Source organism: Sminthopsis crassicaudata, chromosome 5, assembly GCF_048593235.1.
Source record: "Sminthopsis crassicaudata isolate SCR6 chromosome 5, ASM4859323v1, whole genome shotgun sequence".
NCBI lineage: Eukaryota > Metazoa > Chordata > Mammalia > Dasyuromorphia > Dasyuridae > Sminthopsis > Sminthopsis crassicaudata.
In genome coordinates, this window is record NC_133621.1 from 250,976,555 (window position 1) to 250,994,512 (window position 17,958).

The 17,958-nt window shown below is 37.9% G+C and overlaps 1 protein-coding gene across 12 annotated transcripts in view; it reads right to left on the minus strand.

Annotated features, from left to right (window-relative positions):
- Nucleotides 1-12,004, minus strand: part of OSBPL8 (oxysterol binding protein like 8) — a 236,004-nt gene extending 224,000 nt beyond the window's left edge. For 6 of the 12 annotated variants that reach the window (XM_074270818.1, XM_074270819.1, XM_074270808.1 and 3 more), the window contains exons 1-2: nucleotides 11,585-11,964; nucleotides 7,527-7,577 (exon numbers count right to left, since the gene is read on the minus strand). The gene's annotated coding sequence lies outside the window, so the exon portion shown is untranslated. Of the gene's footprint in view, nucleotides 1-7,526; nucleotides 7,578-11,584 lie in introns of all 12 variants that reach the window. The other 6 variants (XM_074270814.1, XM_074270812.1, XM_074270809.1 and 3 more) reach the window with 4 other exon arrangements.
- Nucleotides 12,005-17,958: the final 5,954 nt, after the last annotated feature.

Sequence of the window (17,958 nt, forward strand, 5' to 3'; positions counted from 1 at the left end):
TCCTGGGATCAATTCTCATGATCCAGCACTGCATGATTGTACATGCTGCACTTGTAATTTATCATAATTGCAGGCAAGACTATGCATATATGTATATAACTGTGCAATATATTGAATGTGCAGAATTAGCTTCAGTGACAAATCAAACATTGGGGCTTCTGGGGGAGGTCATCATGTGACTTAAAGCTGCACAAGTGTATGAGGACCTTAAGAATCTGGAGGGGGATAAGGCAGTACACCAGCTCTGCACCCCCTCATACTCAGGATAAGTGGGGGGCACTAAAGTCAGATTCCCCAGTGATTATAAGGTGATGACATTTGTTAGCAATATTCCATCTCTTTATGAAACTACAGAACATGCATACAATTATAAAACTGATGACCACAACAGCCAGACATGAGGTCACTATGGATACAGGGCCACGGCCTGGTACCAGGGCCTCCCTCTGGGTGACAACAACAGTCAGTACCACAACATGCACGAGAAGAAGCTGATATATTGTCATTACAGCATAATGACAATGACAGAGTCAAGCTGGGACTTGTAGTACTGTTACTATACACACTTACCAGACACAGCCCATATATTCCCCCTTGCAGAGGCTGTGACATGCACAGCATGCACTGTACATCCCTCACACCTGTCTGTTGTGCTAGCTTCCCTTATTTTACAAGGCTGCAGGCCATCAGTTCTCCTTCTGCCTCTCTCTCCCTTCCCCACACCATACACCCCGGCCTGAGAACTCACCTCACCTCAGTATTGCCTCACATTCTGTCTCCGCAGCCTGAGTCCAGTCAAACGTCACTTCCAATCTGATTTTGCCATAACTCGGTGGGCTGCATAAACGTCCTCAACGGACCATAGTTTGAGGACCTCAGTTCTAAAGTCTCTTCTAATAACAAAGTTTCATAATGCTTTGGTATAAAGAGCTGAAACTCTGAGCAGTTGCACTTAACAGAGCACTTAAAGCTAATTACCAATTGGACAATTCTCTATTCACATATGCTTGGAGGATGACCCTACTCAACTCTGTGGGTGTGGACAGAGAAGAGGAAGGGAAATCAAAGGGTGGAGTAGGACAAGCAGGATCATTCTTTGGCAATGGAGAGAGAGAAAGGAGGTGTGGAGATTCCTATATCTAACCCCCTGACAGGGACCCCAAAGAACCAAGAATAAAGACTTTTGCTTATCCTGACTCTGGCTGATTCTAAGATATCCAGGTTAATCAAGCAGTCACAACACTTTGGAAACAGCTTGTATGTGTACAATGTTTTACAGTTTCCAAAATGTTTTCACATTCACTATCAACCTTGATGGTAGCTATGAATTTCAAATTGCTTGAGAGGCATTATTAACTCAAATTCAAGGTATCTCTATAGTAGATGAAGCTGTAAATGGAGAGAACAAAGCACAAAACATACTGGCTCACACCAAGAAATTGATTCTTGTAATTATAAAACATAAAAGACTTTGTAACAACATTTTTGCAGTTTTTATACTGGGAGAAGGGGAAAGAGGTATACATATTTAGAGGCAGAGTTTTTTTTAATAAAGAATGATACAGAAATTCTCAATTTCTAAAAATGTTACTAGACCCTAAAATAAAAAACAGCAGATAAATTCACTCCTTCAAAATCATATTGGGAGATATTCTTGGGCAAAAAACCCCCATCAATTCAAACACCTCTGCTCTGAAATGCCACAGGAGGCCTAAAAATGGACCATTCCACATCTCAAAGACCAACAGGACCTCACCTAAGGAATATTGTAAAAAAGACAAGCAGTAGGATTTGATAGTTTTCATAATTTGTGTGAGAGTATGCAAATATGAAATTAAGGACAGAGGATTGCTGTTGTTCAGTTGTTTTGCTTGTGTCTGACTCTTTTGGCATTTTTTGGCAACAATACTTTTGGCAACAACAACATTTACTTCTACAGATCTTTTTTTTTTTTTTTTTTAAATTATTTACAAAACATATGCATGGGTAATTTTTCAAAACCTTTTGCAAAACCTTTTGTTCCAACTTTTCCCTTTCTTCCCCCCCACCCACTCCCCTAGATGGCAGGTAGTCCAATACATGTTAAATCCATTAAAGTATATGTTAAATACAAAAATGTATACATATTTATAGTTACTTTGTGCAGATCATTTTTACAGATGAGAAAACTGAGGGAAAAAAAAGAGTTAAGTAACTTGTCCAGGATCACATAGACAGTAAATGTCTAAGGGCAGATTTGAACTCAAGAAGATGAGTTTTCCTAATTTCAGGCCCAGCACCCCATCCACAGTGTCACCCAATATTAAATGAGTATCATTTCTATCTAAAACAAAGAAGGTCACAAATACACAATCTTGTTGTAGAAATACATCAAACTTAACAAGGAAAAGGGCGATAGAATAGAAGGTTAAGAGAAGATTATATCAAGAAAGAAAAATCAGAAGCAAAACAAATTTTGTTTATTCTAAAGAGAGACTTGAATCTAAGGACGTATGTGAATGGAATGGAATGAATTATTTTAAGAAATTAAGAAAATCCAGGGTAGTAAGCGCAAAGTGGGCAAATCTAGAACAATGTAAAGAAAATAACAACTCTGAATGACTTAAGAATTCTATTTAATGTCTCCAGTAGGATTATAAATAAAGCTTTTTACCTACCTGACAAAAATAGTGGACTCAAGTTTACAGAGGTGTGAGTAGAACTGAACTCAAAGTACAGAAAGATACATATTTAGACATGGTCACTTTATGGTCCAATTTATTATAAGAGATTCTGGTTTGTTCTTGTCCTTCTTTCTCCCTCTCTCTCTCCCCTCTTACCTTCCTCTTACCCCCAGCCCTGTATTTTTAACACTAGAAGGATGAGATGTCAAGTGACTCAGAAATCTTATTTTGAAAAAAGTTTTCCTTTTTACCATCACTATTTTCTTTTTCATATGGATTAAAAAAAAAAAAAAAAAAAAAAAAGACACACCTTGGTCCCTCTAAGTATTCTTAAATTCAGGTTCTTCTGGTATTAAGAAGGGCAGTCAAGGGGAAGGGGAAAGGATAGCAATATCGATGCAAAAAAAAAAAAAAAAGTGGCTAATTGAAGCCAATTAAATGCACAGAAGAAAACAGAAGAAAGTTCAAAAGGAGGCACAACAAGCAAGAAAATTCTAAAAGTAACATGGAATTTATTATATACATTAAAAAGCAAAGTAGATAAAGGAATATCATCTTCTGTTCATTTTCTGTTCTAATATGTATACAAAAATGCTTACTTTTTTGACAGTTAAGTTTATTTTTAATAAAATGAATAAAATAAGTTTGGGTTGTTTTTTTTTTAATCTTTAAAGTTTCTTTTGACTTCTAAATCTGCAGAAAGTTTGCATAGCCCTAGTATAACATTTTTTAAAATCATAAACCTGCAATATTAAGATCCCAGAAATCACTTCCATATAGCCATCAGGAGAAGAAGATGGTATACAGAAAAGTTTGTTTATTCCTCCTCCATGTGCTCATTTCTCCTTCATAAAACAGACAAGAAACAGGAATTTTGTGATAAGCTGAATGCATAGATAAATTATGGGGAAGACTTTCTTGTAAAACCAAAGACAAAGAGGAACTGTGGTTGGAAGGTAGTGATAAGGCAGAGTAAAAGAACAAAACTTCAGGTTGAGAGCAATAGACTCTTTTTTTATCCGGGTTTTGTAATGAGTGACTGGCAGCTCAAACCAGAGTACCTGGGCAGCACTCCTGGCAGGCACTTGGCATTTTTATCTTAGGCAAGTTTCTTGTGAAATTTCTTCTCATATGTACATACATACTGGAAGTGAGAAGACTCATGGCTACATCTAATAGATTTAATTATTCTAGCTATTCTCTAGTGGAAAACTAGCACTGAAATCAAGATCATATTAGAAAAAAATGTTTGGAAAATAAGGTTTTCTCTTATCAATCTTGAATATTAAGAGTGAACCAAAGTAAAGTTTCCCTTTTGAACAAATTTCCAGGAGTAGAAAGTGACTATTTTTTAAGACTTTAAAAGATTCATTTCTAAGAAAATTTTTTTTTTTTTTTTTTTTTTTTGAGGCTGGGGTTAAGTGACTTGCCCAGGGTCACACAGCTAGGAAGTGTTAAGTGTCTGAGACCAGATTTGAACTGGGGTCCTCCTGAATTCAAGGCTGGTGCTCTATCCACTGCGCCACCTAGCTGCCCCTCATTTCTAAGAAAATTAATAAGTATTCTAGATCTTAGTATTCATAGGGCATTCATAGTCTTTTCATTTCAGAGAAAGACAAAGCACAGGAATGTTTGTGGCAGCCCTCTTTGTAGTGGCCAGAAACTGGAAACTGAGTGGCTGCCCATCAATTGGAGGATGACTGAATAAACTGTGGTATATGAATGTTATGGAATATTATTGTGCTGTAAGAAATGATGATTTCAGAAAGGCTTGGAGAGACTTACATGAACTGATGGTGAGTGAAATGAGCAAGACCAGGAGATCATTATATACTTCAACAATACTATATGATGATCATGGACGTGGCCCTCTTCAACAATGAGATGAACCAAATCAATTCCAACAGAGCAGTAATGAATTGAACCAGCTACACCCAGCGAAAGAACTCTGAGAAATGAGTATGAACCACTTCATAGAATTCCCAATCCCTCTTATTTTTTGTCCGCCTGCATTTTTTATTTTCTTCACAGGTTAATTGTTCAATACTTCAAAGTCTGATTCTTTTTGTACAGCAAAATAACTATATAGACATGTATACATATATTGTATTTAACTTAAACTTTAACATATTTTAACATTTTTGTCAACCTGCCATCTGGGGGAGGAGGAGGGAAAAATTGGAACAAAAGGTTTTGCAATTATCCATGGGTAAACAATCAGACCAAAGGTAAATTATCCATGCATATATCTTGTAAATTTAAAAAAATAAAAAAATAAATAAAAGACAAAGCACAAAAGGAAGAGAAAATTAAAGGTCCCACTACAATATCGAAGCTAAAAAACTGGCTCATCACACCCTAAGATAGTTGATGAAAATGCATCCTGAATTCAGGCAAATAAGCAATGGACTACATACAGGTACAACAATGAGGCACAGTTTTAGAGACTATGTATTAAGTAAATACAAAACAAATTATTTTTTACAAGCAAGTATAGGGAGGTTAAAAAAAAAAAGAACCACTGAGATATAAATGATGTTTAAAAAAAAAAGAATCAAAAAAACTTTTAAAAATTAAAATTAGCATGATTCCATTAAAAACAGATAATACCAGACAAACCATATTTCCTTTTAACAGATTTTTTTTAATAGTAAAGTAATAGAATATTTTATTGTTTAACTACATTTTGACAAGGTATGTGACAATCTCTATTTGTATCTTGTACACAGAACATGGAAATAATGATAATAGCTAGTATCCCATATAGTAGACACATAATACTTTAATGAAACACTTTAAGGAACCATGGCTGAATTACCCAAAATCACACAGTTTGATAAATATCTGAACACGTGTTTTTCTCACTCCAAGTCCTGTCCTCTATTCCCTCCACCACTCTCCCTTTATTTCACTGTCCCCTCTCTATATTCCAACCAAACTGGACAATTCTCTGCTTCCCCCAAAAATGCTATATTCTTTAGTCATACATAATACATGATCCAAACCATACCTTTGGTCTGATTGTTTACCCATTAACTGCAATGACCTTCCTCCTTTTTCATAAGTTGAATTCTTATCCTTCCCTACAATACCTCCCCCAGGACATCTTCCCTGATTCTCTCATATGAATCTCCTCCCTCATGTTAGATAAAAGCCTTGAAATGCCACAATCCCATCCCACTTCACACAGTACTTTGTTCCATAATTTTTTAAGTACACTGATCATGTAATGCTATATATCTCCATCTGTGTGATGAGGGGGGAAGGGGTTATATCTGCAATAAGAAGGCCTGTGTGTGATGCCAGATATACTATTTAATTCCTCTGTGATCTTGGCCAGGGAACCTCTCTGGACAGAGGGAGTGGACCAGATAATTTTGAAAGTTTCTTCCCACTCAAAATGCATGACAATAATACATGTAATGAGGTATGCTGAAGCTGATCCACCATTAAATTTTCAGTTTTACATCTTGGAAATTGGCAAATGCTACAAATCAGGGCTTGATTTATTGTTTTGTTACTTGTCAGGTCTTTAGAAAGTGACAGATATAAGTTAATTATGCATATTTAACTTTACAAATATGTCATGAGTACATTTCTCTCCCTGAAAAGTCAATTGTTGCACATCTGACACCATCCCAATGCTTCTCCTTCATAGACGGGGGAGGGGGGGAAGGAAAGATAAACACAAACTCTTATCTCTAACTTATCGACCCACAGGTCTATAAAAAAAGAACTCTCTACTTCTTACCTCTAATTACCTAACAGTGCGCTAAATAGAGCAGGCATTTAATAAATATGTTCAGGTTCCATCTACCATTAAAAGATTATTAAGTCATTTCTGCTATTCCCACTTCAATTTAGTTACCTATAAAATGAAGAGTTTAAATATGGTTGTCAAAAAGTAGATTAAGTAACTGAAGAGACAAAGGACCACATTTACAGAAGAGGGAAAAAAATCATTAAAAAATATTAGAGGAAAATATAAATCTAACTCTCATAATTTTATATATGCATTAAACAATTCAATAAAATAAAAAAAAAAACACAACATATTGGAGAAGAAAACAAAACCCCACAATCAAAAAAATACATTTAAAAAAAACAAGGGAGGAAGGGAATAAGCACTTATATAGTTTTTACAAACATCTCATTTGATCCTCATAGCAACCCTACAAATAGTAGATGCTATTATTATCCCCTGAAGAAACAAGCAAACATTCCTTAAGTGACTTGTCCAGGGTCACCCAGCTAGTAAGTGTCTAAAGCTGGATTTAAACTCAGGTCTTCCTGACTCTAGGCCCAGTAAGCCATTAACCGTTTTCACAAAAATGAAGAGGCTGGAAAAAAACTTACCATGCATCAAGTAAATCCAAAAAATCAGGAGTTATAATCATGCAATCAAGAAAGCCAAAACAAACATTCACAAAATAAAAGAAATATACAAATAACAAACTAATACTAAACTTTAAAGACTTCAAGTGCATTAGATCTAAATTCATAAAGGAGAAATCAACTGAACTACAAAAAGACTTTAAATTAAATTAAAATAATAGTGGCAGGACATCTTGGTCCCATTCTTTCCCTCACTTTCGGATAAGTCTATCACAAAAATAAGCAAAAGAGAAAATGGTTGGAGAAACCAGAGCTAAAGACTCATGGCACTTCTATATTGAAATTGCTAAAAAAAAAAAAAAAAAAAAAAAAAAAAATTAAAACAAAACAAAAATAAATATATCCATTACAACTCATAACAAATAATGATGAATAGATCTGACTGTATATCTAGCCCCTTGTCTCACATATCACAGAGATACATAGCATTACATGATTAATGTATTATATTAACAACAATTAACATACCAACATTTCTGGGATGATGCTAAAGCCGCCCTCAGGAGCAAAATCATATCCCTATGAATATACATTGACAAAAAAGAAAAAGAGAGATCAATAAAATGAATGGAAATGATTCTGGGCAATATTTAAATAATTATGATACATGAAAGTAATATATGTTTCAATGATCTTGTGATGAAGAGAACCTAGAGAGAGGGCTGTGAGAACAAGTGTGGATCATAACATAACATTCTCACTCTTTTTGTCGTTCTTTTGCATTTTGTTTTCTACTCATTTTCTTTCCTTTTATGATCTGATCTTTCTCGTGCAGCAAGATAATTGTACAAATATGCTCACTAATATACTGGATTTAATATATATATGTAACATGTATAACATATATTGGTTTACTATCCATCTAAGGGAGGGAATTAGGAGAAAATTTGGAACACAAGGCTATGCAAGGATCAATCAATGCTGAAAAATTATCTGTGCATATGTTTTGAAAATAAAAAACTTTAATGATAATAATAATAATAAAACATAAAAAAGAAAGTAATATATTATTGCATGATAATGGAAAGATAAATATGAAGAATTCTGAAAAAATGGGAAGATTCACATAGTGACTATAATAAAGACCATACAAAAAAGAACAGCTAGCATCACTTTAAATTTGCAAAATGCTTTCATATATTTTCTCATTGGATTGCTCACAACTCTGTTAAAATAGGTACATTTATCATTCCCATTTTACAGATGAAAAAAACTGAGGCTAAAAGAAATTAATTTCCCAAGTATACTGAATTTGCTTTTAACTAGTTAGTCCTATTGGGGAAGGGATTACTGAGGTATTACTGAGATATTAAAAAATTATCAATAAAAAGCAATAAAAGTAAACACATTCAAGTTCTTTGTGAGCTACTATCATCAACAAAAATATAATAGCAACTGGCATTTATGTAGCACCTTAAATTTTATATTTAATTTATTCATTTGATCCTCATAATAACTGTTGAGGAAGGTGCATCAGGTATTACCATATATTCCCTTTTTTACAGGTGAAGAAACAAGCTCCAGAAAGGTAAAGTTATATCCTGGACCATGCTAATGCATCTAATAAGTCTTTTTTTCCCCATGAGGCAATTGGGGGTAAGTGATTTGCCCAGGGTCACTGGGCTAAATTTGAACTCAGGCCCTCCTGATTTCAGGGCTGGTGCTCTATCTACTGCACCATCTGCTGCCCCATCTATTGTGGCTTAAAGACAGAATTCAGACTCAAGTCTTTTTGGCTTCATCTCTAATACACTTTCTATTCTAACACATACAGAATCATAAAGTATTAAATGCCTATACACCTAATTTTGTTAAATTGATTTAAATAATTGATGACCTAAAATCTCTGGTGTATCTTAAAGATCTTAAATGACTGCAAAATGTGAATCAAAAAACTAAATCTCTCAGAAGTCTTTACTAAATTCAATAAGCATATTAAGCATTTACTTAGTGTGAAAAACATAGTGATACACCCGAAGATAAAAAAATAAAACAGATAGTTCCCGTCTTAAAAGACTGTTGGAAGGATATAACTTGTGCACAATTAAGTAAAAACAAAGCATATGCAAAGTTACATAAAATAATTTCAAAAGTCAGACTGGGCTAAGGAGGTAAACAGAAGGCTTTTGGGAGATGTTGAGGTATGCTTTGAAAAGAGTGGTAATGACCTCTGGATGGCAAACTTCAGGAACCACTTCTGCAAAGTTAGGGAGACAGGAGATAACTAGGTAGCAATCCAGTATGAAATAAAATCGGTCTGGAAAGGTGGATTTTAAATATCAGGTTAATGATTTTTTGTACTCTATCCCAGAGGCAAGGCAGTAAGAGGTCACTGATGATTTTGAAGCAGGTGAGTAACATCGACAGATCAGTGTCTGAGGAATATCAGAGGTTGGCAGCTGTGTGAAGAAACTAGTAAGAGATAAGATTAGAAGCCGGGCAGCCTAAAGAGGCTTTTCCAATAGTCCTTTACTAGACTATTTTATTCAGATAACAGGGGTTTCAAGTAGGATATACAATTAACTTGTAAAAGAGAATTGAGGGAGGGGAAGAATCCAGTGAAGAGAATGATTTCAACAAAAATAAGGAAGTGAAGATAAAGGATGGGTTTGGTTGGAAAAGGAAGGAGAACTCCTTTGAATTAAGTTAGAAATGTTTAGCAGGAAGATGCTAATAAGGCCTAGAGTTTATGGAATTTGAAGTCACTTGCATAGTCAACCAAAAAGGACAGGTAACAATGGTAGAAAGACCAAGTATAAAGTCTCAGAAGCTAAGAGAAAAGATTAACAATGTCAAAAGATGCACAGATGCCAAGTAGAAAAAAGATGTGTTTCCATTCACAAGCCCTTAAATAGGAGTGTTGAGTGTTTAGAGAAACAACAAATGTTACATTAACAGGTCATATCTAACTGTAATTATAGTTTTATTTAACTATCTGGGTGCAGATCACTTTAAATAAAACTGACACTCAATCTAATTTTTGATAACTAAATTTCTTCAATATCTACAAAGTAGAACTTTCGATTCTTTTGTACCTTCCCACAGATTTAGCATACAGTAGATGCTCAATAATGAAGTGCTGACTATTTGATCCAGGACCATTTGTTAATTGCATGTTGTTTTCTAAGCAGAGGAATTTTAAAGTAATGTTATAATTTAGTTGGCCTAAACTGGTTTTAACAGACTTGGTGTTCTTAATGAAAATTTCACTGTGAAGTAGATATCTAATTTATGGGAGGGGAGGGGGAGAACAAGGAGAAAGGGACACTATTCTCTCTTCAGCATGATTAAACAAGATAAGCCCAATAACAGGTTAATACTTCAAAAAGTCTAATAACTATTTCCTTTTACTTAAAAGGTGGTTTGATTCTGCTTCTAAATAAGAAACCTTTAAAAAATATTGAGAAAAAAACCTAAAACATTTGTCGAGATCGATGTACAAGTTCCGAATTTGGAAGCTTTAAAGTACATTTTGGAAGACTTTTGGGACCTTGGACAATTCACTAAACTGCTATAGAACTCAGTTTTCATTTCTAAAGTGAGGTTGGACTATACAATCTCTTGAAATTCCTTCCAGCTCTAAGTCTATAATCTTGTAAAAACTTAGTTCAAATCTGGGAAGAAAGATAATCTAGAATTCAATAAAAATTTCAATTTTAATAGGTAAGGTCTATTTCTCTTGGAACAATCCTTTCAGGGCATTAAATCTGCTTCCACCTCTCCACTCTCCCGAAAGAAGGTGATTTAGGGATACTGCCCCAAGTTCAATCAATATGGCCCTGAGGCAAGTCAATTTGAACCTTTCAAAGCCACAGCTTCTTTATCTCTAAAAAGAAAAGAAAAAAAGTAGGGCTGGATCAAATGGCCTCTAAGGTTCTTTCCAGCTCTAACTCCCAGAACTGTGACCTTTCTGAACCTCAGTTTCCTCGTCTGTAAATCGAGAAGGGTCGCCTTAAATGGCCTCTAAATTCCCTTCCAGGTCCCATTAATTCAAATTTGCCTACATGAGTCGCACATTTCACTCAAAGTCAGCGTCTGGGGAAGCTGTAGGGAATGGAAAGGACGAAACAAAAGTGTCCCCCTGCCAATGCTGAGGCTTCCTCTGAGGGTGTAGAGAAGAAATGAAGTAGGGGCTGCCGGGGGACACAACGAACCCAGAGAATTGCCTCCCCAATGCAGAGCGGGACCTGCCTGCTTTTCCGCCCTAGGGGAAGGTGTACCCCACCCCAGGTTTCGGGGGTCGCCCTCCCCGCTTCCGAGGTTCCTCGGCCAGATTGGGCTAGCAATTGGAGCCTTAATGAAACAGGAGTCCGGCCAGACCGCACAGGGTGACAGCTCTCCGGCGCGGAAAGGGGAGGGGACCCGCGAGACAACCAAGAAAGGGGGAAGCTCGGATGGAGGAAGAAGGCAGAGTCCCCGGCCTCAACTTAGGCTTTCTCTCTTTCTCGTTCCTCTTCAGACCTTCACGCCCTGTGTGTCCATTCGCTCTCGTCCGCCCCCACCTTCGATACCTTCTCGGCACTTACCAGAACGGGGCTCCAGAGGAGGAGGCTGCGAGGGTCAGGGCCACCCAACTTCCCTTCGCAGCCTGGGACCGAGGCAGTGGCTCAGGGGGCCAGCTCGCGAAGGGGCGCGGCCCCGGGGAGTAGGTGGTGGCGGCGGCGCCCGGCCGCGCCTTGGCCCGCTCTGCGTTCCGGCTCAAGCTCGAGCTCACTCCCTTAAGCTGCCACTTGCTCACGTCGCAGAAGCGACAGATGCCGGGGCTACCTTAGCCGGGGTTACTGCTGCGGCCGCTGCCAACAACTCCTGGGACTGTGTCGCGGGACAAAGCTGTCATCGGCCACGCCACCTTCCCTCCGGACCCCAACCGCCACCGTCCTGCGCCGCTTCACATTCTAGTGCGCTGCCACCGCCCCCTCCCTGTCACTCCCTAGCTACGCCCCGCTTTCTTCCCGTCACGTGACGACGCACGGAGGCGGTTGCCGAAGCCACCTCCCACCACGGGGGTGGAGCCAGGTGCTGGAGAGTACGAGCTCGTCCGCCGGAGCTACAACAGCCTACGCCCTATCCTCACCCTTCTCCCCTATGCCCCCTACTGGCGAAATCTTAAGGGCAAGGAGGCGCCAGATTGAATAATATCTACATTTTCCCCTGCGTTCCATCTGCCTACCTCTCTTAAGGGGCATTTTAAGGGGAGGCCATGCCCCATCCGTTCCAAAAAGTTTTAAGTAGGGATTAAGCGCCTGCAAGAGTAAATAGCCAAAGAAATATTGCTTGTTGATTAGAAGGGAAGCAATAAACTGGGAAAACATTTTTATAGTTAAAGGTTCTGATAAAGGCCTCATTTCCAAAATATATAGAAAATTGACTCTTAATTTATAAGAAATCAAACCATTCTCCAATTAATATAAATCAAAGGATATGAACAATTTTCAGATGATGAAATTGAAACTATTTCCACTCATATGAAAGAGTGTTCCAAATCACTATTAATCAGAGAAATGCGAATTAAGACAACTCTGAGATACCACTACACACCTGTCAGATTGGCTAAGATGACAGGAACAAATAATGATGAATGTTGGAGGGGATGTGAGAAAACTGGGATACTTTTTGTTGATGGAGTTGTAAACAGATTCAACCATTCTAGAAAGCAATTTGGAACTATGCTCAAAAAGTCATCAGATTATGCATACCCTTTGATCCAGCAGTGCTACTACTAGGCTTATATCCCAAAGAAATACTAAAGAAGGGAAAGGGACCTGTATGTGCCAAAATGTTTGTGGCAGCCCTTTTCGTAGTGGCTAGAAGCTGGAAAATGAATGGATGCCCATTAACTGGAGAATGGTTGGGTAAATTATGGTATATGAATGTTATGGAATATTATTGTTCTGTAAGAAATGACCAGCAGGATAAATACAGAGAGGCCTGGAGAGACTTACATCAACTGATGCTGAGTGAAATGAGCAGAACCAGGAGATTATGATAAGGTCTAGATTTAGGGAACCAAAATGAAATTAGGGTTTCTGGTGGTCAGGGAGTTAAATGATAAGGTCTAGTGGCAGGTTTGGGGTTCAGGGAACCAAATGGAGAGATTTGGCTCCCCTGCAACCCCTTGGGATTTGGCACAAGGGTAGGGAGTTTTGGGGACTCCCTTCTGGTGGTACAGAGGTTCTCTGTAAAGGAATTTACAGGCCCGAAAACCTAGATTGATAAAAGAGGTTTCTTATAGGAATTGGAAGTAAGGTTAGAAATCCTGACAGAGAGGCATAAAGTCTGGTTAGGGAAATAGGTGAGGATAAAGAGAAGATAATACTGGAAAAGAATTATTTGCTGTGGGCCAGAACTTGACACAAAATGCTAAGTCAGTGGAATTGATAGCAACAGTAGTTATCTAATTTATCGTGGTTCAGTATGATTGATTTAATCTTACAAGGAGAGGTTATGGGCCAAAACTTGAAACAAGGTACTAAATGGAATTGAGGAGACAATTGTTAAATCTAGTTTAGCATTGATTTAATCCTACAACAAATAATGGTTTCCTAGTGATATACACACCAAGTGGGACATATAAGCAAGAAGCTCTCAGGTCCAGAAAGATAAGTGTACTAGCAGTTCTCAGAGCCTCAGCCAGGATTCAGCTGGGGAGATTCAGAAGTCAGAGAAGGCAGGCGGGAGCAGAAGCTCTTGGAACCAAGGAGAGATAGTCCTCTAAGAAAGCTAACCCGGCCACAGGAAAGGAGACAAGACTTGGAAAGAGACAATAAAGGATTTGAACCTTAATCCCTGGCTGCATTTGTGGTGATTACTGAACAATGGTTTAATGAACCAACTAATGAACTAAGGTCCAGAGACCCCAAGGAAACTCAAAAAGAGAAAATTATATTTTAGAGAAGAATATTATATTTTGGCGCCCCACGTGGGGTAGACATGATCCTGATTTCATTAGAAAAGCCTCCAATTAGAAAAGTCTCTGATTCTAATTTCAGTGGAAAATAAATTAGGGTGAGTATAAAAATAGACAAGGAAACTTTGTTAAAGGGTTAAAGTAGTACTTAGCTAAAATGGGACAGATGTTTAGAAAACAGCCTTATTTTCCAATTCAAGGAAAATGTGTAGAGAGCATTGTCAGACTTATGAAAGCCAAAGTTTGATTATAATTTGGGAGCAGATCACTGAACTTTTGGAAACTGTACAGTACATAACTCCTTGGTTCTCTATGGAAAAAGAATTGGATCTAGAGGAGTAGAATTAGTAGGAGAGCAACTATGTCAATTTTACAATAAAAATGGACCTGACTCAATTTCCAAAGATACATATAACATACAATTTAATACAACTGGCTTTAGGAAAGTATATAAGTTATAGAATAAGGAAAAGTAAGAGCAGGAGGGAAAGGATCCAACTAAACTAGTTGAAAAGGATGAAGAATTAAATAAGAACGGAGTTAAATACAATACTGATGGGCATTCTCCATCTCATGACCCTCTCCTCTCAATTAACCCTTCATGGGTGGAAAGAGAAGGAGAAGGGGGAGAGGCAGTGACACAATCACCACTATGAAGCAGCTTATAACAAGATTACAAAAGGCACTGGTTAAGGGAAAAAAATGAAGGACAGAATGTATCTGATTTAATAAATGCTTACCCTGTGATTAAAGAGCTTGGCTCTTCAGGTTAAAAAAGGAGAAGATACACTCCTTTTGATCCGGAAAAATTAAGGATTTGAAAAAGGGTTGTACTCTTTATGGGGCTACATCATTTTATGTTAAGATATTACTAGAGAGTTTGGCTTAAGAAATTTTAAACCCCAGTGATTGGAAATCTATAGCAAGGACATGTTTAAAACCTGGATAAAACTTGTGGCTTTCGGAGTATTGTGAATTATGTAGAATTCAAGCCCAATGAAATAAGCAAACTGGTGTTAATGTACAAATCACCTTTGGCCAACTAGCAGGTGAAGGTCAGAATGTAGAGAATTCAGCACAGATTAATTACTCCATAGGAGTGTATGAGCAAATTGCTACTACTGCTATAAAAACTTGGGGTACCCTCCCAGGGAAAGAACAAGGGGAAGCCTTCACAAAAATAGAGCAAGGTCCCAATGAACTCTGCGGATTTTGTAGGATATTTGCAGACAACTGTCACAAGAACTTTTGGAGAAAATGCAGCTACAGAAATAATGATTAGACAACTGGCTAAGGAAAATGCTAATGAGCTTTGAAGAAGAATTATATGGGGACTACACAAAGATGCTCCTTTAGAGGAGATCATAAGATTCTGTGCCACAGTGGGCATGAATGCTTATTATATCCAGACTATGATGAACATGGGAAGACATGATCCCTCTTGGCAAGAGACTTCTAGAGAAAATCATCGATGTTTTCAATGTGGAAAAACAGGACATCTGAGAGCCCAATATAGGTATAGGAATAGAGAAAGAGGACAGCGTGAGAGAAGACCTAAAACCCTGTGTCCAAAATGCAATCAAGGTTTCCACTAGGCCTCAGAATGTAGATTGACCCAGGGAAATGGAGGCAGGCCCCAGCTCCAAGATACCATACAAAAGACAGGTAGGGCAGGTAGGGCATGATGGCAGCCAAGGTTACACCTTTAGAAGTTCAGGACTCTGATGTGATCAATCAGCAAAAAAACATTCAGATGGCAGAAAGGGATTATATGATCAATCAGCCAAAAAGCAAATCATATGGGATAAAGGGATTACAATTGGGGAGAACACAGGCTTTTTAACTCAACAGAGGCAGTGTCCAGTGCAAGCAGCTCCAGTATAATTGCCAGGTGATGCAGAGAAATCTAGAAAGTGGTAAATAGAAGGGACTAGATAGGTTAACTGCTTGGGAGAAAAGATTTGCTTGTATTTCTACAGACAGAGAAAGAATCAGCTGATGCCAACAAAATGTATTCTCCATCAGAGAGAGACAGAAAAAGAGAAAAACCTCGAAACAAAGAAGACCTAAAGAACAAAATCTGTAGGAATCACTGGATTCCCTAACACAAGATTGCAGGACTTCAAAACTTGAAGGAATTACTGGATTCCTGGCACATGAACTAATGGACAATAGATTCATTTTGGAATCACCCCTTATTTCTAGGATTTATGGACATATATAATTCCTCATGTTGATTCATGTTATTTGTTACATCACTACTAGCCTGTGTTATATTGCTATGTGCTTATGTAATTTATGTAATTATGTGTAATACCTCCCATATTGATGGATTTATGTATACCTGTTTTAAGAGAGAGACCCTTCAGAAACCCAATAATCTAATTTGATTTCCCATTTCCTTTGGTGTTTTCATCTCCCTTTCTGAGAAGTCAGGGAGGTCATGACCACCTATGTTCTAAAAACAAAAGAAAGCAGGAGATGTTATGGGCCAGAACTTGAAACAAGGTGCTAAGTCAGTGGAATTGATAGAGACAGTAGTTATCTAATTTAGCATGATTCAGTATGAAAGAGTAATAAAGTATTTGAACCTTAATCCCTGGCTGCACTTGTGGTGATTACTGAACTGAACTGAAATGAAGGCTGCTTCCAGAGACCCCAAGGAAATCTCAAAAAGAGAAGATTACATTTTAGAGAAGAATATTACAGATATTATTCCAGTGGACAGATGTATGGAAAATAGAGTTCAGTGAGAATGCAGTTCTCAGTGGACAGAAGGTCCTTCCTGGCAGCAAAGGGAGCTGCCAAGGTCCATCTGCAAAAACCTTAGTTGATGGAAGCTTCTTGTATTGGTTGTCTTAGTGGGGTTGAGAAACCAGTGGAGGCTGGGGCAACCCAAGCAATTCAGAATGGGGGAGCAGATCAGAACCATTGGGGGCTGGGAGAGCCCAAGTTGGCTCAGATCTTCTATTGGAATTCAAAGGGATGCTTCTGACCAAGAATTGTAAATCAAAGGCCCTGTCAAGGCAACTTTGTCTAGGGAGGATATGCCTCAGCCAGGAGGGGCTGAGAATCTGAAAGGAATCATAGATCAATGGGAAATGTAGTTTCTTAAAGGAACCACAACCTGTTTCATTTCCCCCCGCAAGCAACATAAATTAAAACTTAAATTCATTTAAGGGAAAAAGGACTTGGGGTAGGGTCTCTTATTGAGGCAGAATTGAAGATTTTCTCCTTCAAGGATTTCCATAGTCTTGGGGTCCCCTCTTCAATTACACTTCAACAACAATACTATATGAGGATCAATTCTGATGGAAGTGGCTGTCTTTGGCAATGAGAGGATCCAATTCAGTTCCAATTGATCAGTGATTAATAGAACCAGCTAGACCTAGAGAAACTAGTATGGATTACTTGCATTTTTGTTTTTCTTCCCAGGTTATTTTTACCTTTTGAAATCCAATTTTTCTTGTGCCACAAGAGAACTGTATAAATATGTACACATATATTGTATGTAAGATATACTTTAACATGTGTAACATGTATGAGACTGCCTGCCATCTAGGGGAGGAGGTGAAGGGAAGGAAGGGAAAAGATGGAACAGAAGTGTTTGCAAGGGTCAATGCTGAAAAATTACCCATGCATATGTTCTGTTGATAAAAAGCTATTAAAGAAAAAAAAAGAAATATTGCTTGTTGCTGTCAGGAAGCATGCTGTGAGCACTTATTAATTGCCTACTGTGTGTTAGGCACTAGGGAATATAAAGACACTGCTCTTTTCCACCAGAAAACCTGTATTCTCCATCACTGTCAAGAGCACCACCCTCCTTTCAGTACCCTAGGCTTGAAACTTTATTGGTATCATCCTTGACTCCTCACTTTCTCCCACTCCCCTTATTTTACTTGATGCCAAAGCCTGCCAATTTCTTCTTTGCAACACTTCTCTGCTTTGCTACCAAATCTGATCTGACACTACCACCACCTTGCTCCAGGCCTT